We start from the raw sequence: 21,811 nt of genomic DNA on the forward strand, positions 1-21,811 counted from the left end.
TCCATCCCTGCCGACGGCATGGAAAAGTGCCCGGGACGGGCTCCATACGTCCCGGGCAGTCCTCCCCCGGGCGTCCGGGGCACCCATCTCCAGGAGGCCAACAGCATGGCAAAGTACCCGGGACGGGCTCCATGGGTCCCGGGCAGTCCTCCCCCAGGCATCCGGGGCTTCCATCTCCAGGCCAACGGCAGGTCAAAGTGCCCAGGACGGGCTCCACGGGTCCCTGGCAGTCCTCCCCCACCGGGCGTCCGGGGCTCCCTTCCCCAGGCCAACGGCATGCCAGAGTGCCCAGGACGGGCTCCACGAGTCCCGGGCGTCCGGGGCTCCCTGCCCCGGGACACCGGCTTGTCAGAGTGCCCATGACGGGCTCCACGGGTCCCGGGTATCTGGGACTCCCTTCCCTGGGCCAACGGCATGCCGGAGTTCCCAGGACAGGCTCCACGGGTCCCGGGCGTCCGGGGCTCCCTTCCCCGGTCCGACGGCTTGTCAGAGTGCCCAGGACGGGCTCCACGGCTCCCGGGCGTCCGGGGTTCCCTTCCCCGGGTCAGCGGCATGTCAGAGTGCCCAGGACGAGTTCCACGGGTCCCGGGCAGTCCTCCCCCGGGCGTCCGGGGCTCCCTTCCCCGGGCCGTCTGCAGGTCAGAGTGCCCAGGACGGGCTCCATGGGTCCCGGGCAGTCCTCCCCCCGGGCGTCCGGGGCTCCCTTCCCCGGGCAGACGGCAGGTCAGAGTGCCCAGGACGGGCTCCACGGGTCCCGGGCAGTCCTCCCCCCCGGGCGTCCGGTGCTCCCTTCTCCAGGCCGATGGCAGGTCAGAGTGACCAGGACGGGCTCCACGGGTCCCGGGCAGTCCTCTCCCGGGCGTACGTGGTTGTCCGACAGATTCGGGCAGATGTGCTTTTACGAACCGGATCGGAATCGGCCCAAATAATAATAATAATAATAATCCACATTTGTAAGGCGCACAATCACCCGTAAGGGTCTCTAGGCGCTAGGGGCCGTTGGGAAGATTAAGCAAGCTATTGCCCAGAGTCACATGGTGCTGGGCTAATCTGCCGCCGGTGCCGGGGATCGAACCGTGATCCCCAGATTCCGGAGTCAGCCGCCCTAGCCGCGGCGCCAGCTATTTCCCAGAGTCACGTGGTGCTGGGCTAATCTGCGGCCGGTGCCGGGGATCGAACCCTGATCTCTGGGATGCTCGAGGGTTACTACGCGCTCTACAAAAACCTTAAATAAAAAAAATCTCCAGATTCCGGAGTCAGCCGCCCTAGCCGCGGCGCCAGCTATTTCCCAGAGTCACCTGGTGCTGGGCTAATCTGCCGCCGGTGCCGGGGATCGAACCGTGATCTCCAGATTCCGGAGTCAGCCTCCCTAGCCGCGGCGCCAGCTATTTCCCAGAGTCACGTGGTGCTGGGCTAATCTGCGGCCGGTGCCGGGGATCGAACCCTGATCTCTGGGATGCTCGAGGGTTACTACGCGCTCTACAAAAACCTTAAATAAAAAAATCTCCAGATTCCGGAGTCAGCCGCCCTAGCCGCGGCGCCAGCTATTTCCCAGAGTCACCTGGTGCTGGGCTAATCTGCCGCCGGTGCCGGGGATCGAACCGTGATCCCCAGATGGGGATATCCCAAAAATCTGGCATGGATACGGCCCGCCAGGACTGGTTTGGGCACCCCTGCCTTAGAGAGTGGTGTATGTGTGATTCAGGTGACAGGACAGCATGCATGCACATATGTGACCTCCTTCCCTTAATCTTCCCTACTTTAGCTGCTACGTGCCCAGGTTTCAAGCTTGCTCCTGCTAAACTTTCTTCGAGGCTCAAAATTATATTCGAAAGACTCATGTGCTCCATACATTCACTGCTTCAATGTTTATTGGTTTCTCATCATCCAGTCCTATATGTCCTGCAACTACCTGAAGCTTAAACCCACCAATACAGAATTCCTACGATTTGCCAAACTCAACAAGCAACAACTAGCAGAAACTTGGCTCAACAACATAAACGTGGATGGATTCAAACCCCAACTTTCAACCAATGCCAGTTCACTCATGTTCGCCCTTGACACTGATCTCATTCAAAATCAACATATCGCTAAGAAAATCCAGACAATTTTGTATTAGCTCAATTTTCTAAAGAAATGCAAACTATTCCTCCCACAAAGCAACATCAGAACTTTTGTTCCCATACTTTTGCAGTTTGATGGTGGCAATGATCCAATGCCAGGGCTGGACTGAGAACCCTCGGACCAGCCCATGGGGTAGCACTGCCTGTCCTTGGGTGTCTGGAGACGCTTGCTTGCTGCTTTTGTTTCTGGGGGTCGATACTGCAGCACCACTGCAAAACCGGCCCTCAGAAACAAAACGGCCTCCACTGCTGCTAAACCGGCCTCCACCCTTCCATTCTCCAGGGGAAAGGCCCGTAGGCCGGTACGGGCATTCCAGCCTTATCAGATGCCTCCTGCATTTTATGCAGGGCACCCCTTATGGGCATCTTACATGCTGCATCATGGCTCACCAAGGGCCTGAAGAAATATGGTTAGCTCGATGGAACTTCACTGATTCCGCTTATTTGCGCGCACCATATTCTAAGCCAGCAACATCATGCACAAAGCCGTCACAAATAACAATCCTGCTTAGGTGACTAGAAGGGAAACAGCCATCACATTGCATGTGTTACAACACATGCGTTTACAATGAGGTTGTTACAACGACTGCGTTGTTACATCGCTTAGCCATTACAACGACTTGCTGTAGGAGGCGCTCTAAACTAAGGAATAGTATAATTTACTATTCCAACATCTTCCCTACTGTTGCACACACTGGAGTTGGAATAGTAAATTATACTATTCCTAAGTGCAGCGCACCCCCTACAGTAATGGTACTGAGATGTAACAACGCGGTCGTTCCAACGACCGCGTTGTAAAAGTATGCGTTGATGTAAATGCCTATATTCGACTAGAAAGCTAATCTTCTCTGCCATGACATCATAAGACTGGAGACAAAGAAGTGCAAAAAAGTATAAATAAGGCAACAGGCGTACTTCATCTATGCACCCAGAATCTAGAATGACATCACCATATTCAACAGGACTGCTCCACTTATGTTCCAATTTATTAAACAGCCGAAAACACACACCCTTAAATAACACTACATCATGATGCAATTACTGTCCACTTTCCCTTAGTAAGCCAGATTTCCCTCCAGTCGCATGATGATTATGTCTTTGGCTCCATACAGAAATACACACTTCCAAACAAGAAAGCATCCTTATTGGGCTGTAGGGAATGCCCCAAATTGGATAATCTTTTATTTGATTGTCAAAATCGTGCAGAAGCACTCTAATGCTCTTTGATCTCCTGTTTATTGATAGCTGCCAGGTACCACTCAGATCTCAGAACCATGTACCACATGTAACATATGCTCCATGCTCTACATCAGTGGCGGATGGCAGGGAATGAGGGTGGAGGGGCGGGGGCAGAGGAACTGAGGTGGCAAAAGTAAAACAAAATAAAAAACACTTACCTCTTCCGCCAGTTGTGGCCCTCCTCTGCTTCTCCGGCAGTCCCGAAACCAGGAAGCACCCAGGCTCCCCATGGCCGATCACAACGCTGCAATGCAGCGTTGTGATTGGTTCCCCTAAGCTAATCACAATGCTGCAATGCAGTGTTGTGATTGGTCTGAGTGCTGTGGATTGCCGCTCAGAGGGGGACTGGGGGCCTGGCATGTTCCCCACCAGGCTGTGTAATGCAGCCTGGTTGGGAACATGCAAAGTGCTCATGACTGTTTGCCGGACCAAGACAGCCGGCCAAGCAGTCATGCGTACTTGGAGTGTGCAAACCACTTCTCCCCCTGTGCCTCCAGCACTGAACCTGCGAAGAATAAAATGATAATAACTATGTTATTATTTTTTTCCTACTTTAAGAGCTGCCCCTGCTCCACAAAGTTGTTCTAATTCCATGGAGACATCAACAATCAGAGAGAGAGCCCTGTTTGCCTTCCACTTGCTCACATGCAGTGCAGGCACTTTTAAGACAAGAAAGGCCATGAGCAGAGAAAAAAATCCTTAGTTCTCTTTTTCCTTTTTTCAGCTTTTAAAAAAATCTGATTTGCATAAGTCATATGCAATACAAATGGGTTTTACGTAACACACCTCAGCCCTCACTATCAGGGTGAGAGTCTTTGCAGTGGTCGTAAAATAGCAGTCTGAACTTGCTGCTCCTAAAAGAGGAAAGCGCACCCATGCTGGCTCTGGCCTTAAATTTCAGATTACCTTAAGCAATCAACGACAGGAGGTTCAATGTGAAGCCAGGTTCAGGTGAACCCACAGTGTTCGCCTCCATTTTCTTTGGCAGTGTGACACCAGGTATGGGTGGCGGAAAACACAATCACCTAGTTCTGGCAGGGCCCTGGTGGTGCACACCAGTTTATCTCAGTAGGTAACTTGGAGCAAGGGACCATCAATATGCAGGCAATTGTTGCCTGTACATGCACTCGTTCATACCAAGAGCATAGCTCTTAGTGTGCAAAATTCATTTTTGTTCATAGGGGTGGAGAACTTTATTGGAAGCACCATCGTGTGATTCAAATAGAGTGCACCAAGACGGCGATGCGCAAGGTAAGGGGTTTTATTAATTTTTTTATTTCATTTTACCTATCCCATCTTCTATCGACCCCCCCCTTTCCTGGCCCCACTGCCCTACCATTCTTCTCTGTGCGAGCCATACCTGATTATTATGCATTACCATGCAATTATTAATAAAAAATATATTGTATTATGGTTATTGATAAATTATTGTGGTGAGTTTTTAACAAATCGGAGTATGTCTGCTTTTTAAATGTTGATCTGCTGACCCTGTAATAAAGCCAATAGGCTTATCTTTTAAATGTTGGTGTTCACACCCTTTGACAAAGCCAGTAGGTGTGCTTTACTTAAAAGAACCCCCCTTTATATTCTTGCCCTCTGTTTAAAAAATCGTCAGAAATGACACAGATAAAACGAATAGGCCTGCCTTTCATAATTTGGTGTTCTGACCCTTTGTGAAAATCAGTAGGTGTGTCTTACTTAAAATGACACCCATTTATATTACTTATAGTAGAGGTATGGCTGTCCACCCTCCATCTTAAGGCTTTCAGCTGGTAGTTCTCATAGCTCACAAGTTTCTCAAGTCCATGCGTGAGTACGTCATTTAGTCCAAGGTTTCGCTTTGCATTCTGGTGTGTAGTCCTAATTTTATAATGGGATCAACAAGACTACGGATCCCAGAATGCAAAGAAAATAATCAACTGGGTAAGCTACTCATGCACTGAACTTTTAACATGTGACCTCTGAGTAATTCAGAAATGCATTTCCCTTTCATGGTTTTTTTATCCAGGTGTATTTTGTATGCTGGGATTCGTAAGGCCCTAACTATACTAAAAAAAAAAATACCCAATGTTTCAAATGGAAGGTGCTACTGGCTAAGAAGTCATGACTCCTTGAGTGTGTCCCCCATGGGGCTGCGTAGCTGTCCTGTGTACAGCAATCCAGATTTTGTGATTGCTTATTTCTGTAAAAGGTGGGTAGAGTTTGTCAGGAGCACACCACTAGTGAGAAGCGCCCGCCCCCAACTGTGCGGTTAAACAGGAGCTCAGGTGATGGGCAGCTCGGTGTCTTTGTGTGACCTGCGGGTGTGTTTCCCTCCTCATCCTGCCGCGTTGTGGATCCACACCTGGCTGTAGCCTGGGGGGCTCTCACCTCCAACCCCCCTCCCTCTGACTGGCTGCCCAGGAGGAATGCAGGCAGGCTGGGTGGCTTGCGCCCTTTGGGCAGATTATGAGCTCTCTGCCTGCCCTGCAAAGGTGAGACTTGTGAGGGGGTTAACTTGAAACACCACCTGCCATGAGATAAGTAGGCGTCTTTTAGCTAATGATCTGAAGCTTAGTCCTTTCCTCTTTTTGACCCTCCTTTTCTAAACCAGCAGCACTGCTTTACCACCAATAATTGTGTCTTTCCTTAAAGTGGTTACAGGAGGCATGTTAATTAATAATAACAGTTCGTTTTAATGTATTGCTTGGTGCCTAAGCCTTGCGAATTTGTAGTGATGCATGTCACAGGTGACGATATTACCCAATTCAATGTCAATTATCCCATCAGCCTTGCGAAAGTAAAAGTCCTACCCAGTGCCACCCAGACATAGAACTTTGACCTGCAGGTTGAACATAGCAAGGCTGCGAGTTTCCGAAGTATGTGTACGAGTGTCTTAGCCAGTGGAGTTTTTACTTTACATTTTTTGAACTTTTAGTCTTCTGTTTGTCATTATAATTTTAGAAAAATGAGTACTAAAACGCAAAGAAAAAGCCTGACCTGCATTAAAGACTCGTACATGGGACCGGGATACATGAGAGCCATGACACAGATTTCTACAACAGACTAAATATCCACTGAGCCAGTGTGCAAGCTTTGAACAGGAAAGCTGTTTTCCAAATCTACATTACGAGACTCTTATAACCGTTTGTACCAGAAAAGCTCATTTCTGGAAACATGGCGTCCTGCCAAGAAGGAGCGAGATGTCAACCATAGCCCCTGCCACCAGAGTTCTCAAGTTCCCCACAACCCTGGGCAAGTAGCTCATCCAGATCTACTCTGCATTCTGGTACTTGTAGTACTGAATTTAAAATGTGTGAAATAGGACTACATAAAGGTGAGGGCAAACAAAAATCTGGACTGGTTGAGCAATCACGCGGGAACTGAGAACATTGAGAGCCCGGGCAAGTCATGGAATCCCTTGATTTACCAGAGGGCAGGCGGCTCATGCCAGGAGGAGCCGTGACTCATGAAAGGTGGACCCTCAAGTGCGTCATGTTGCCCCTCCGCTCCCAACAATGACAATGAATACTTTCTGAGGACATAAATAGCTTGTGCCATGCTGTTTGATTTGTGTTTAGTTATCTACCAAAGTATTTAGCTAGAACCATATTACAAGGGGTTCAATCACTACATTAAGAGAAAATCCCATTGACTAGGCCTTATGACAATTAGTGGATTCTTCTGTGGCAGCTTTAAGGCGATATGACTAGTGCCATTGCACTGGGCGCCAAAGTCAAGAGGGTACCCTTTGCATGACAGGCTGAACCAAGCATGACTGACTGAACCGAGATAAGAGCAGACAGACTGTAGTCATCCTAGTATGCACCGCATGCGATGAGTCGAGTCACACTTTTGACTCATGAAATAGTAGCATAGAGGTTTCATTTCCCTACTGTATAAGCACTATGTGTGACATTCAGATCACAGATTAGTATTTTATGTAGATAGCTCATTAGGTTATTTTTATATGCAGAGATACTTTTGTTACTTGGTGTCCAAAAGTAATAACCCTTCAAATATAGCGCACTGAGCTGTGAACTGTCAACAAACTGCTGGAAGTTAATTGAAAGGCATGGGTTTAGAACGTTACTGTTTTTTCCCCTCAATCTTTTGTTATTCAATGGTAACAAAAAATAGCTCTTTTGGGTAATAATACGATTTTATTAGTATGACACCTCTATCATTGTTTTAAATTTATTGGGCAAATTTACTAACAGTTATTTGCGCCTACTTTGCATCACAAAAGTGATACAAAACTGGTGCAAAGTATTGTTTTAGGGCTTACCTCACAGCGCAAATCCTGAGTTGCGGTTGCGTTGGACATTAGCCCTAACATAACACAATGTAGCACTATGCACTACTTCACATCAAGGAGGCATACTTTGGGTGGTATGTGGACGTTCCCATGCACTCACCCTTGGATTTTACTGTTAATCCCTATCTACTAACTTTGTTAGAAAGAGATGGGCATTAAAAATCACCTCCTCAAGGCAGGCATAAAGTTGGAGAAAATAAACCTGTCTATCTTTGCATGTGTGCTGCACTGCACAGTACACATACAAAGTGTTAAGCAGTTAAACTTTGTCAAAGCATAGAATGCTGTGCTGGAAGTTTACCCTTCCAGGATAACACCTAAACTTGCCATCACACAAACTCTCTTGCACTCTTGCCAGCTCTGGAAGAGAGAGCAACAGCATCATATCCCAGCAGATATGATGCTGTTGTTCTGTGTCCTTTTCATGCACGGCAACACAGCAACATTGGCTACTGCACATCATCAAAACGTAGTTAATCTGCCCCAGACCAAGCACTTTTAACATATAGGGGTCATATTATCAAGACTGGGCGATAACATTATCGGCGCTTTATCGGCAGGAAACTGCCGCTAAAGTGGCGATAATGGCCTTGATAATATGTCCTTGTGAATTCCCATAGCAGCCCAGGTTCTGGTGTTAATCTGGGCTTCTATGGGAATTCACAAGGGCATATTATCAAGCCCATTATCGCCGCTTTAGCGGCAGTTTCCTGCCGATAAAGCGCTGATAATTTTATCGCCCAGTCTTGATAATATGCCCCATAGTGCCTAACAGTATGGCTGACATGTGGCTCCTACTCCTTGTAGATCTTATTGTTTTAAGTAACATTTCATATACATTGATTTCATATACATTAATTTACACACTTGGATGACTCATTGCCTATGTATAAAATGTTAGTGATGTCAAGTGCTCTAACAGTCTACAGTGGGGCTAAGGAGAGGCGAGGGGCACCATTGAAGGGTGGTAGTGAGGGTCACCGTAAAGAAGATCACTGGGGTGAGGGGGCAACAGAGATTGTTGCACCGGACACTGAGAGCAATATCCCTCTGTCATGTGATTATAACATTCATTCTGTGAGGCTGTAGCCATTGTTTTTCCATGTTCTTATGTTTTTATACCGTATTCTAGTAATAAATGACCATTTATTGGTATACTTGCTCTAAATAACACGTTGTCAGGTCAGCCTTAAAAATCTATGCTCAAAAAGTTGGCATTCTGTCCAAGCAAAGGCTGGAGCACAGTCAAAGCTCAGGTTGGACCTCTTTCAGAGAAGAAACGAAACTATGTCAGCACAGGTGATCACCGCTCTTGGAGCAGAGGCTGGGGCGTTGCCCGGTTGCGTGCCCTGGTCAGCTGGATCACATAGAAGCTGCATATTGGGCTGCTGTTGTGCATTAGCAGTCAGACCTCTTCGAGTTGAATGATGTAATACAATGTTTCTGAGGTAATGGGTAAAAGTCACTTGCCTGTCACTAGCCCAGTACCGGTGGCCTTTACAAGACACTGGCGAGTCTAGCACTTCTCTTGAATGTTAGAGTGCCAAGTTCACTACAGCACTGACTGAAATAGAAAAGGGACTTACGTTTTCTTATTGAAATGGTGGAGTAAATATCTGTCTCTGAGGTTGGGAGACCGTGAAGACGGAGGTGAAGCATAAGACACTGAGGTGCAAGGGGTTCCTTTACAGAGGAGACTCGTGCTCTGCCTTCGCAAACCTGTCAGGCAGACCGCTGACGCAAAATATTAGGACCCGGGTGACAAATTTGACAGGGGCAGCAGCTGCTACCACTGGCTTTTCCTTTGATACCCATTACACTACCCTTCATCAACCATCTCCTGGTGGATGAAGGTAGTGATGGGATCAGAGAGTGAAGAGGGGTCCCTAAGAGAACCCCCTCTGCAGCTTCTCAGCATCAAATAGGATGCTGTTCAGGGACACAGTGTGGGACAGGGAATAAACTCACAGGGTCATGTCTGGGTTGTTAAAGTGCATCCAGACTCGCTTCTGATACTCCAGGCAGTTTGGTGAATAACTGTCCAGGTGTGGCAGTAGTCGCTGGAAGGGAACTGTGGCGGGACAGGGGGGTTAGAAAAATTGGAAAAAAAGACTTAACTGCTTGCTGCTGGTCACCAGCTGCCGCATCTCCTCCGTCCACCCTGTTCTCCTGGCTCCCGGCAGCAACCAGGCTCCCAGACTCCCCTAGCCAATGACAACACTGCTGTCACCAGCATGGCAGCAGCGTCGTGTTGGTCTGAACACCGTGGTTCGGCGGTCAGACACAGAGTGGGACCCTGTGCATGTTCTCTACCTAGGCTGTGCAATAAAGTCATGCTACGTGCGCATGACAGTTTGGCCTGCCGAAGGCAGCTGGCCAAACCTGCATGCTTACTTAAGGTGCACATTATACCACTCCTTCTCCCTCTGACACGGCGAGGCCAGCCCCGCCCTAGCCTGGCTCCAAGCTCCACAAAAAATAAAATGATAATAGCGTTCTGTTATTATCATTTTTTTTCCCTTGCATTGCTCCGAGAGCAGTAGGGTGACGCTCCTCCGCCTTAGCGGAGGAGCCGCCACTGGGTGTGGGTCTATCATATGCCATATCTTTAGGGGTACACATCTCTTCCACATTCACTGAATGACATAGGTGTGTTCATTGGGACACATTTGCATAATTATATGTGTCTGCATTCCGTCTCCAAACCACTCAGGATAAAGTGGGCCAGATCACGAAAATGTAACTGAAGCGGGCAGTTTTGCTCTGGTACAAGGCAATAATTTTCGACTACACCAGGCAATTTGACAATAAGATTTTCATTAGTTAATACTGCACAAATTGCAGTTGCACTGTAAATAAACCCAGAGCAGAAACAACATTTTGCGCAGTTGGCTGATGTAATTGTTGGATCAACATTTGTGCTAAATTGTCTTGTACTAGTGAACCTTGGCGGTCTTGATGCTGTTTACGTGATGTCACTCAGGAACCTTGGTAGTTCTGCAGGTCTCCGGGTTTGAGACTTCTGACTCAGCCTGTCCCGGAGTCGGACTGAGACAGAAAATAGGCCCAGCCACCAAATGAACAGTGCCTCCCATTAGCAAATCTGATGGCTAAAAAAAGCGTCCCAAATTTGCAAATCAGAACATTTTTAAACGTGTGAAGACACACTAGATAGTTGTTTTTCTAGGTGTGTGGACGGCTATATGCATTTGTGCTGGCTGCAGAGACCGTTTTTGGTGATATCAGAGAAATCAACAGTAACAAAAGTCCCAGCAGACCACGAGACAGGCCCACAACCAGCCAAATAAACAGCGCACACTGACCTGTCAGATCAGCCTCTCTTGCCCTGCCAGATTGCCCTGTGGGCCAGTCCGACCGTGGCCTGTGCTCTTAAACCGAGCACGTTGCTCCTAGCTGCACATGCTTCTGAAAGCTCCAAGCGAGGACGCATCCCCTGTTTACATTCTCGCCCGGCTCACCAGCAGCTCCGATTACCTTTTATAGGCTGGTAGCAGTAACTTCCCTGCAGGGATATTGTAAACAGGCTCGTGGCATCCTTGGCACTACCACATGCCGCTGCTTCCTGGGGAACAAAACACGACCCTGGGCTCGCCTCGCACCTACCCACTCGTAAAGAACACTTCCTGGAAGGGTGTGTGGGTTTACAGGCCCAGAAGGTGTTGACCGTAAGAGGGTCGGTGTATCCCTCCTTCCTCGTGCTGGCATCCCAAGGGCATTACAGGGCTCCGCAGGGAGTGATTGACAGCTGTGCTTTTTCTGCCGGGCGTTGAGGTCACCCCAATTGTGCCCAGCAGCTGGCATGCCAATCAAGCTCAAAGAAGCCATAACGTTTATGAGTGATATCATGAGCCTGCAGCTTAAAGGCGTCTCCAGTGAGAGGTCGTTAAAAAAAAAAAAAAGCGGGCGCGAGCGCAAATAGTTCGCATCCCAGAGATGAGTGAGCGCGCGCCGCTCCTGGGTGCCGACGGTTAGTTAACATGTGCTCAAGCGCAGTCATAGCTGTGCTCTGACGCTGACATATGCGAGATTTCAATGAGATGGGACTGTTAATTCACTTGTGTTGCATTTACCCAAAACAACACGACTCATTTGTCCTGACATTTCAGCTCACTCGGGTGTGGAACTCATATGGGGTGGCAAAACATGGGCTCCTGCTGGTACCGAGTTGTGGAAAAAGGGAGAGGCACACCAAAATAATTTTCTAAGGCTGAAATCCACATTAGTAACTGACCCAGCAGAACACAAAACAGGTTCACAAACGGCCCAAAAAAAATTGTTCACACACTGACCTGTCAGGCCAGCCTTCCGAACACAGCCTTATTGCCCTATAGGCCAACCGGACTGTAGATTAACATGTCAAGAAAAAATGCGATGGGCCAACGTTTCTATTGGAAGCTTGTCGATGGGTGCTGCAGAAGGCTGGGGTTACTGAAAAGCAGGAGAACCTGGCCTTGATTCCATCGGCTGCGTTTTTCCTCTAGCATCCTTCTCTTTCGCTCTCTTTCTCCCTCTTTCTCTCACTTGTGCAGGTTCTTTTTCATCCCTGTTTACTCCATCTGTCTCTATTTCTCTTCTGCCCTATTTCTCACTCTCTTGCAGGTCTGGCACTGGTTGCAAGCATTATGGCTTTGTCATTGCTTGTTTTCTTTTAGTATGGTTTTTGTAAATCTTTATTTTTAGGAAACTGCCAGGCACCACTGAATGTAAAATATAAAAATAAACAGTGGCTAAAAGCAAAACAAATGTGGTCACAAACAAGCACACATTGCACCCTGGCAATGAAGAGAACTGCTTTTTGCGGGGATGTGCTCCTTGTGGTGAAAGAGCAGACTTCCATCACTCACAGGGAAGTTAGCCAATGGCTGAAGTGGACTGACCCATTATCCCATACTGTATGCTGAAGTGGTGGGAACTAAAATATATATGACATAATAACAAGCCAATGGATCACAATATCAGAACAATGGCTGTAGAGGGATGGTTCAAAGCAACTACCAATATACACATTATACATACATTTTTAGTGAAACAAAAGGTCTTGGCGAATGCCCAGGTTCTAAAAAATACCTGCAACAGCTGGTAAAAATTAAGCACTCCTCAAAGTAGAAAGTGTATTTTGTCACACACAGGACATTTTTATCACTCACTGTCTCTCTAATGTTTTCAGTTAACCCTAGTTTGTCCTTTCCAATTCCTCTGTTGTGTTTAAAGCTAGGTGCATTAGCACTACAGAAAAATACTAAGTAAATAGTGGATCTGCCACTTTGTGAGTTCTGTGTTCAAAATCTGCCCTTCACTTCAGTGATTTGGAACCCTCTTTAGTTCTTTTGGACCACTTTGATATTACAGAAGGCCCAAAGACTACCCTGTCCTGTGATTCCTACTGTGCTAGTGCAAAGGTAGGCCTTGCTCAATGCAAAGTTATGCTCTATTATGTTAGCTGCTTGTAAAACATTTAATGCAGACCTCAGACCACCTCAAAGTGCTTTGGGGAAACGGGGGAGCGATCAGGAGAGAGAGAATGAGGGAAGTGCCTTGTGAACACAATGAGCTTCTCTAAAACACCCTACCACAAAAGACGGAGGGACAATGTTATATTTTAGGGAAATCATTTGCAGGATTCTTGTCAGCTGGACAGGAAAGGGGGGTACAGTGTAATTAAGAGAAAGAGAGGAAAAAAGTTGAAAAACAAGTGAGTGCATGATCTTGTGGAAATAATGGAACTTGTCTGCCTGTGATCGTGCACCATATTAAACATTCAGGCTAAGAAGACCCTTGAGCACAGCACTAAATGACCCCACATGTGAGACCACACTCAGTTAATAAGGATCCAACCAAAGGGAGTGTGGAGACAGACTGCACCCTCTGAATGCTGGCCGATGAATGCCCAAGCAGGGAAATGGGTAGTGTGGTGGTTGCCGGAGGTGGTACTCGATTAAGCTATGTTGCGCTACCTGCATCACATGCATTAACTTTGCCATATGCACAGGCACTCCAGAAACAGCTTTCTTTTCCTTTCAGGAACATCATAGGAAGCGCTGGTGTGCACCAGCGAAATACACTGAGGGTGTGTACTTACAAGAAGTATATGGTTATCAGACCGCTTGGTCCACACTATCATGTGCCCTGGGTCCCTGGGTGTACATTGGGATTTGAATCCTACAGGCAGGCACAGAAAGGTTAAAGTAAGAAAATACCAACTTTCTAAAAGTGTCATTTACAGACCTGCAATTTTAAAACCAACTTCACTAAAATATGTATTTTTAAATTGTGAGTACAGAGACACCAAACTCCAATTTTCCATCTGCCCGATTGAAGGATACACGTGTAAATGTTAAGTATGCTTGTAAAGCGCATGGCTGCCCCAGCAACGGGGCGTCCCAGCGCTAGCGGACCGGCAGTCAGAGGGCAGACGAGGGGGTGGCTACTGGACGCAGCCTAAGTATCGACCTCCTGAATGGAGGCAAACAACCAGGTTTTGATGTATTTCCGGAAGTGCCAATGATTTTGAATGGCGCGTGCCTCCAAAGGGATGGAATTCCACAGGGCTGGGGCAAGGGACCTGAAAGATCGGCCCCCCATCCTGCTCTTACGTACTCTGATGGTGCGGGCAAGATGAAGATCAGCAGAGTGTAAGGCCCGGGTAGGGACGTAGGAGGTACAGAGATCCTGCAGTATACAAGGGCCAAGGCTGTGAAGAATTTTGTGGGTGAGACAAAGGATCTTGAAATCAATCCTTTGTTTCACTGGCAGCCAGTGGAGTCGGTGAAGCAGGTGAGAGGTATGGCAGTGCTTGGGTAGGGCAAAGAGGATATGGGCCGCCACGTTCTGAGCCCGCTGGAGTCTCTTGATTAATGCCTTCTTAGCACCCAATAAAAGACCATTGCAGTAGTCTAGGTGGGAGAGAACCAGGGACTGAACAATAACTTGGCGAGTGGGCGGCTCAAAAAAGCCTAAGATGGGCTTAATACAGCGTAAGCGGCCAAATCAGGTTCCTGCAACTTTTTTGGCGTGAGATTCAAAGGACAAAGAGTTGTCCATTAAGACTCCTAGGTTTTTAACAGTCTCTTTCGGAGTAGGGGGGAGGCCCATCGCAGGGGGCCACCAGCGATGGTCCCACTTCTGTATGTTGCCTCTCAGCCAGAGCACCTCCGTTTTGGAGGAGTTAAGCTGAAGATAATTATCCGACATCCAGTTGGAGATGGCCAGAATATCTTCTTGGAATTTAGCATGGTCAGGAATGGTGCCCTTAGGGAAAGTAAAGATAAGTTGCGTATCATCCGCGTAGGAAATCATGTTGATCCTACGCTCCCTTGCCAGTATGGCCAATGGGCGGACGTACACGTTAAACAACGTAGGGCTGAGTGCCGAGCCCTGAGGGATGCCGCACTCAAGAGGGAACCTGCTGGAAGAGTACGGGGGGCATGGATCCCGAAGGAACGGTCAGATAGAAATGACATGAACCAAGCCAGGGCCCCCTCTTCGACCCCGATCTCCCGGAGGCGCTTAAGCAGTATCTCATGGGAGACCTTGTCGAACGCCGCGCTCAGATCCAGCAGGATCAGGGCGGAGGTGTTACCAAGATCCTGAGAGGCCCTCAGTTGTTCTGAGACGGCCACAAGAGCTGACTCCATGCTATGTCTAGCCCGGAAGCCATTTTGTGACTCATCCACAATACCATTACTTTCCAGGTAGTTAGTCAGGGTAGCATTCCCATGCACTTCCATCACCTTTGCCAGATACGGTAAAAGGGAGATGGTCACTAACATTTTCGGGCCGGGAGGGATCAAGGTAGGGCTTCTTCAGCAGGGGGACGACTTTGGCATGTTTCCAGGACCTAGGGATAATGGAGGATCCCAATGATCTATTAATCAGTTCACGTCCTTCGTGCAGGATGGAGTCCTTGCAGAGCCTAAAAATATCAGGTTTGACTGGATCGTCAGGAGATCCGGACTTCACCTTGATGGCAAGGAGACCCAGATCTTTATGTGAAATAAGGGGAATAGTTTGGAGAGGGGCTAGGAAATCGGGTCGGTATAGCGTAGGGCTAGGGGTGGGGGGAGGCTTCCTGGCTTTCAACGAGGAGTAAATCACCTGTATTTTATTAGTAAAGAAGAGGGCCAGATCTTCGCATTGTGAGTTGGATGAAATTGTTGATGAAAGTGTTACAAGGCAGCTCCAATGCTAACCTAAGGGAAAGATAGGCCTTACTATAGTGAAAAACGAATTTAGCAGTTTTTCACTACCAGGACATGTAAAACTCAAAGGTACATGTCCTACCTTCTAGCCAGGGCCGGCTCCTCTACGAAGGCGAAGGAGTGTCCCCCCACTGCTCTCCGAGCAGTGAAAAAAGGAAAAATAAAATGATAATAACGTAACGTTATTATCATTTTATTTTTCCTACTGCAGTGGCTTGGTTGTTTCTTGCGGGTGGGACTGGGTTCCGTGACTCCAGAGCACTGCAAGGGGAGGAGTGGTGGCACTCTCCAAGTGTGCATGACAGATTGACCGTCTCTCTCGGGCCGGCCAAACAGTTATGCGCACTTGGCATGTTCTCCACCCAGGCTGCATTACAGCCTGGGTGGAGAACATGCCCAAGCTCACAGTCCCTACCTGAACGCTGAACCTGTGGACTTTTCATTTCCCCCACCTACCCCCCGCCCTACCGCCCACCACCTCCGGCCGGTAGCAGCTGCTACTGCTTTTAACTGCATTTCACCGTGCCCTTGGGGCTACTTAGGGCCTACCTTAAGGGTGCCTTACATGTTATAAAAGGGGAGGTTGGGGCCTGACTAGTAGATGAACTTGTCAGGTCGGCATGGCAGTTTAAAACTGCACACACAGGCTCTGCAGTGGCAGGCATGAGACAGGTTTGAAGGGCTACTCATGTGGGTGGCACAATCAGTGCTGCAGGCCCACTAATAGCCTTTGATTTACAGGCCCATGGCACATGTAGTGCACAGTACTAGCGACATATCAGTAAATCATATATGCCAATCATTGAGAAACCAAATGCCATTACATTTTAGACACAGAGCACTGATTAGAATTCTAATTTAATGTATTTATTTAATTATTTGTCTGTTTTTATTTAATTTTTAAATGTGTATAATGTGCTAAGTGTAGCCTTTTGGGGGAAGTGCATCTTGCAAATAAGGGCGGGGGCCCACAGGGGCTGGACACGTTGACTCTGAGGGTGGGATTTAGTAAGCAGAAACCTGATTCAGAATTGAAATGCTGCATCCAATGAAATTTGCTTCAGTACACACAAGCCTTAATTACGCAACAAAATCTAGTGGGCAAAATGGGATATGCAGCAGCTTTAGTAACTGAATCTCAAATGTATATAGGAAAGAGAAGCAAGTTGTTTACCATTGTAATACCCAGAGGTATAGGGAACACACATTTTCCTCCCCTAAAGTCATGGAGAGACAGCTTGCCAGACACACCTCTGCCTCATTTCTCATCCTAGGACCACCAGGAAATAATGCTCTGGGGGTGGGGATATACACTCTGCTCATGACTGGGGGCCTGCTCAGGAGAAAAGGGCATGTGGTGGTAGGACCCCTTACAAGTTACATAGATGACATTTGGTCCCTCTGTTGGGCATGAAGGCCGATTAGCCTGGAAGGACCACCATCAATATTACACTTTTTCATCTCGTCTCTAGCACGTTCGGCAGTATTTTTGCTTCTACATTGAGTAGTGAGATTGTCCTGTATGAGGTGCATTCCTCAGTTGGTCTGCTCTCTTTTGGTATGACAACAATAGTGGCCAGTGTTTGGTCCAGTGAGCCCTTGTATTTGACTTCTATTGCTGTGACAGTTTGGTTGCCATGCTCTTATAGAGTTCAATAGGTATACCATTGGGTCCCTGTTCTTTTCTGGATTATAAACCTCTAATGGGTGAAGCAATCTCAGAAAACACCTTCGCTATCTCTGGGTCTTCCCTCACCAAGTCTCTTTTCATGTTCTTGACTTCTAGAACCCATTTTGCAGTTTGACCTCTGCTCTCCAGCCAGGCCAATAGTTTCCCTGCTTTATTTCCTTCATAACAAAGTCTGCACTGAGTGGACGGAAATGGCACTCAACCATCATTTTCAGCAAGTTGTCAGTACTCCTTTTGTTTCAGGATTGTGGTGTAGTCTCCCCTCATACTGTAGCAGAAGACACTCTATGCCAAGGATCTAGTTTATCCAGTTCAGCTGTGATTTCCTTCTTGTCGCCAACTATCAACCATGGTCCTGTGTGCTTGCTTGATGGAGAAGAATGTTGAGAGCCTTTGAGGCTTCAGTGCTTTTAAGATAATGTCCTACAAGACTAGTTCCACACTGGACCGCTCTGCTCATTCTAGGACCCTCACAAACCTAATGTTGTTTCATCCTGCGTGCCCTTCGTAGTCTTCCAGTTTTGTCTTTATTAACTCCATGGGTCATAATTGCCTTGAAGGATAAGGTGGTGTCCTACATCGTAGTTAAGGAGCATTTCGCGCGTGTCACTTTTTCACTGATCTTTTGTAGATCTGCTCTCAATAGGGTGACAGCGATTGTTACTGTGTCTATTTTAGGTTCTAGTGCGCTCTTCACGTTTTGTATTAAAGTCACAATGTCTTTCAAGGAGGGTTCCCTTTTGCTGCCTGAACGTCTGGCCTCAAAACCTGTTTTAATCTCTCTGTTATGTTGGGCTGAGTTGGCAGTGTACATGGTTACTGTGTCCCTGTCCAGTGGTTCTTTTGGGCCCCCTCACATCCTTCGCACTTACCTTGTTGTCCTGATGCGCTCTAGTGAGTCTTGCAGTATGGGTCAGTGCCTGTAGACATGTCAGTGGCAGAGGAGCCCCTCTCCCCTTAGTGGTTGGCTGAATTTTTTCACCTTGGACTTTTGGTTTTTCCACTCCTTTCGCCTCATCACAAAGTCAAATATTTTGTACCGAGGGAGGGGGGAGGGAGGGGGGACTGTGCAGGAGAAAAGAACAATTGCGATGGAGCATGGGTATTGGATACCCACCAGCCCATCTAAGGGGTCTGTGCCACTGGCCCTCCAGGGCTGCCCAGAGAGTTCCCCTGTAAGTTTGTAATTATCCCTTCTTGGACTCCCCACTCCATCCGGATTGCTTTTGGGAGCAATCGTCGGCCAGGTGGTCCACTTCGCCCAGCTTTATCGGGGTCCTCCCATCGTGGCTGCCAACGGTGGCAAGCCTATTTCTCCATTGCCAACGGTGTCTCCCAGCCCAGCTTTAAAGTGTAATCACTGCCTCCCTCTCCAGGGCTATCATCTCGCATTACCCATTCAGATGCTGCCACAGACCCCGCATCCAATTCCCTTCCCCCTTGATGACCAGGCCCCACCCTCTCACACTCAGCTCCAATAATGTGTGGGTAGGCGAAGGCCACAGAGCTTTCCATTGCCGGGCCAGGTTGGTGATTACGGGGTGTCGATGAGACATGCACCCTCATCTGGCATCTGGATAGATGCGGGGTGTGGAAAGTGGCATGGAGGTGGCGCGATTGTGCTTTATGTTAGCGAAGCAACTCTAGGGAATGGCCATGTTCTTCAGACTTCAGCCAGACATTCTTGTCTGAAACTATACCCATTAATCCTTGTGGGTCTGACATTTCCTCATTATTTTTGTGCACTGTGCTGAGAACTATCTGCAAGTCTTGGCCATATGGCATTTCCGGGACTAGTGAGAGATTTCATGTTCAACTGAGCATCTAATTGGGCACTCTGAGAGCCTGACATGGACTACCATCAAGGTAAGGTGATGCCTTTCTTTATGCTGGAAAGTCAGTTCATTGAAATATTCTGCCACTTGGCTATGCCTGGTTGCAAAACTCCAACCAACCCACTGAAGTTTATTGCTCAGATCAGTCTGTGGATATTCTTCACATTTCGAAGATGGGTGCTTATGGACTTCCAGTAGAATTGTTCCACAAACTTAGTGGCTCTTTGAAGCACGCAGCAATTTTCAAATGTATTTTATTATGTGCACTTTCCTGACCCCTTATACCTTTCTAATTGGGCAGGACAAGGAATTGTATTGTGACGAAGCTGGTGTAGTCGTTGTCCTGCCTGGAGGCTCCAACACTTTCCCCGGCATGGTATTGATGTAAGGTACTTTGCTTCATTTTTTGTCCTTTTCCTCCATCACCATTATCTTCATTCTCTCCAGCTTTTCGTTTCAGGTGAAGGTGAACACTATCCAGGTGACTTTTTTGCTGTTGATCTCTAATCCAGTCTTTAGTTTTCTGCACATGGCAGTATCAGTGTCTCTTCTTTTCTCTGCATGAGAGCCTTCCCTCGCTTTGCTAGCGCCCTGAGGCCCCAGCGTCCTTACTTCTACTCGGCCTTCTTCTGTCTTTGATCTCACTTCTTGAGCGCTGCTGTTCTTGTACAACCAAAGTGCAAACACGCTGTTGATTTCAGTCTGGAAGGGTAATGTAAGTGATTCCCAGATAGTATTCTGTAGAGAAAAGGACATGATTATTACATTTTTTGATGATATTGAATGCCTTTAATTTGCAGAAGAAATTGTCCAAAGGTGCACTTCTTTTGTCGTTGCTTCCTTGGAACGCCCTGATCTGCATAATGTGTTGGCTGAACCAATCATGCTTTCACAGAAGACTACAATGTCCTCCATGTAGAGTGAGCATGACACTTCAACTTTTCAGTGTCTGCTCACATTTGTTTCTGACGTGTGTGCAGGTATTGTGCCTGGGACACAGTTATTTTTCTTTGTATTTACTCGCCTTGCCCCCAGGAAGTCTGGAGGCCACAGCTTATGAGCTTTCATTACCCCTCCTAGGCAACTGTGTGCTTTATAAGTACCTTTCATTCGGATTCCTTTCATTCATTCATTCATAATTCTAATTTCACTAATATAGTGAAGGTAATTCTTATTTATTTATTTAAACATTTGTAAAGCGCTACAAAGGCCCTTGGGCATCTCGGCGCTGGTATCTGCTAAATTCAGCCCTAAGGAAGAACTAATTATTGGTCAAATAACCAAGTTTTGAGTTGTTTTCGAAAGGACCACAAGGAGGGGCTGTTCTTTATGATTAGCGGCAAGGAGTTCCAGAGCTTAGGTGCTGAAACAAGAAATCTTCTGTCACCCCATGAGACCAGTTTGGTGCGGGGTACTTCCAGCTGGAAGAGATCAGAGGACCGCAGGGACCTAGCGGGCCGGTAGGGGATAAGTTGTTGAGTCAGAAAGGCTGGTCCCTGGTTGTGCAGTGCCTTATAGACAATGCACAGAGCCTTAAACTTAGTTCTGTTCCTAATGGAGAGCCAATGCAACTCTCTGATAGTGCTCGAGACTGATTGGAATTTGGGGATGTTACCCAACAGTCGGGCAGCAGCATTTTGAATGGTCTGCAGCTTGTTGAGGACTCTCTCTTGGGCATTCAGGAATAGAGCATTACAATAGTCCAAGGTGGATAGGACCAAGGACGTGATCAAGGTTTTGCCAGCTGAAATAGGGAGAAAAGGGAGGATTTTTTTGATGATTCGTAGTTTATAAAATGCGGAGGAGGCAATCTGATTTGCATGAGGAAGAAAAGTAAGCCTGTCATCAACCATGACACCCAATTCCTCACCTTGCTGACTGGGGTGGGCGGTGAACCCATGGACTGTGGCCACCAGCGGGAAGACCAATCTGGGGATAAGTGTCCAAAGATGACCACCTCGGACTTATCCGAGTTCAATTTAAGGCAGTTGGTGGCCATCCAACTTCCTATAGCCTGCATGCCCAGATTGAAGTTATCAGCCACTTTTTGTCCGTCATTTCTGATGGCCAAGACCAACTGGGTATCGTCAGCATAGGAAGTAAGGCTCATCCCATGAGCTCTGATGGTATTGGCAAGGTCCGACACGTATATATTGAAAAGTGTCGGACTCAGGGATGAGCCTTGGGGTACTCCGCATGGCAGGGACAGGGTGGTAGACTGAAAAGGCCCTATGGTAACCACCTGAGTCCTTTCGGCAAGGAAGGATGCCAATAGGGTCTTAGCCTTATGCTTAATCCCCAGATCTTCGACACGGTCGATCAAAATAGCATGATCGACCGTGTCGAATGCTGCCGAAAGGTCCAACAATATCAAGACCGCAGTGCCACCCGCATCACGAATGATTCGG

Source organism: Lissotriton helveticus, chromosome 3_1 (genome assembly GCF_964261635.1).
Source record: "Lissotriton helveticus chromosome 3_1, aLisHel1.1, whole genome shotgun sequence".
Classification (NCBI taxonomy): Eukaryota; Metazoa; Chordata; class Amphibia; order Caudata; family Salamandridae; genus Lissotriton; species Lissotriton helveticus.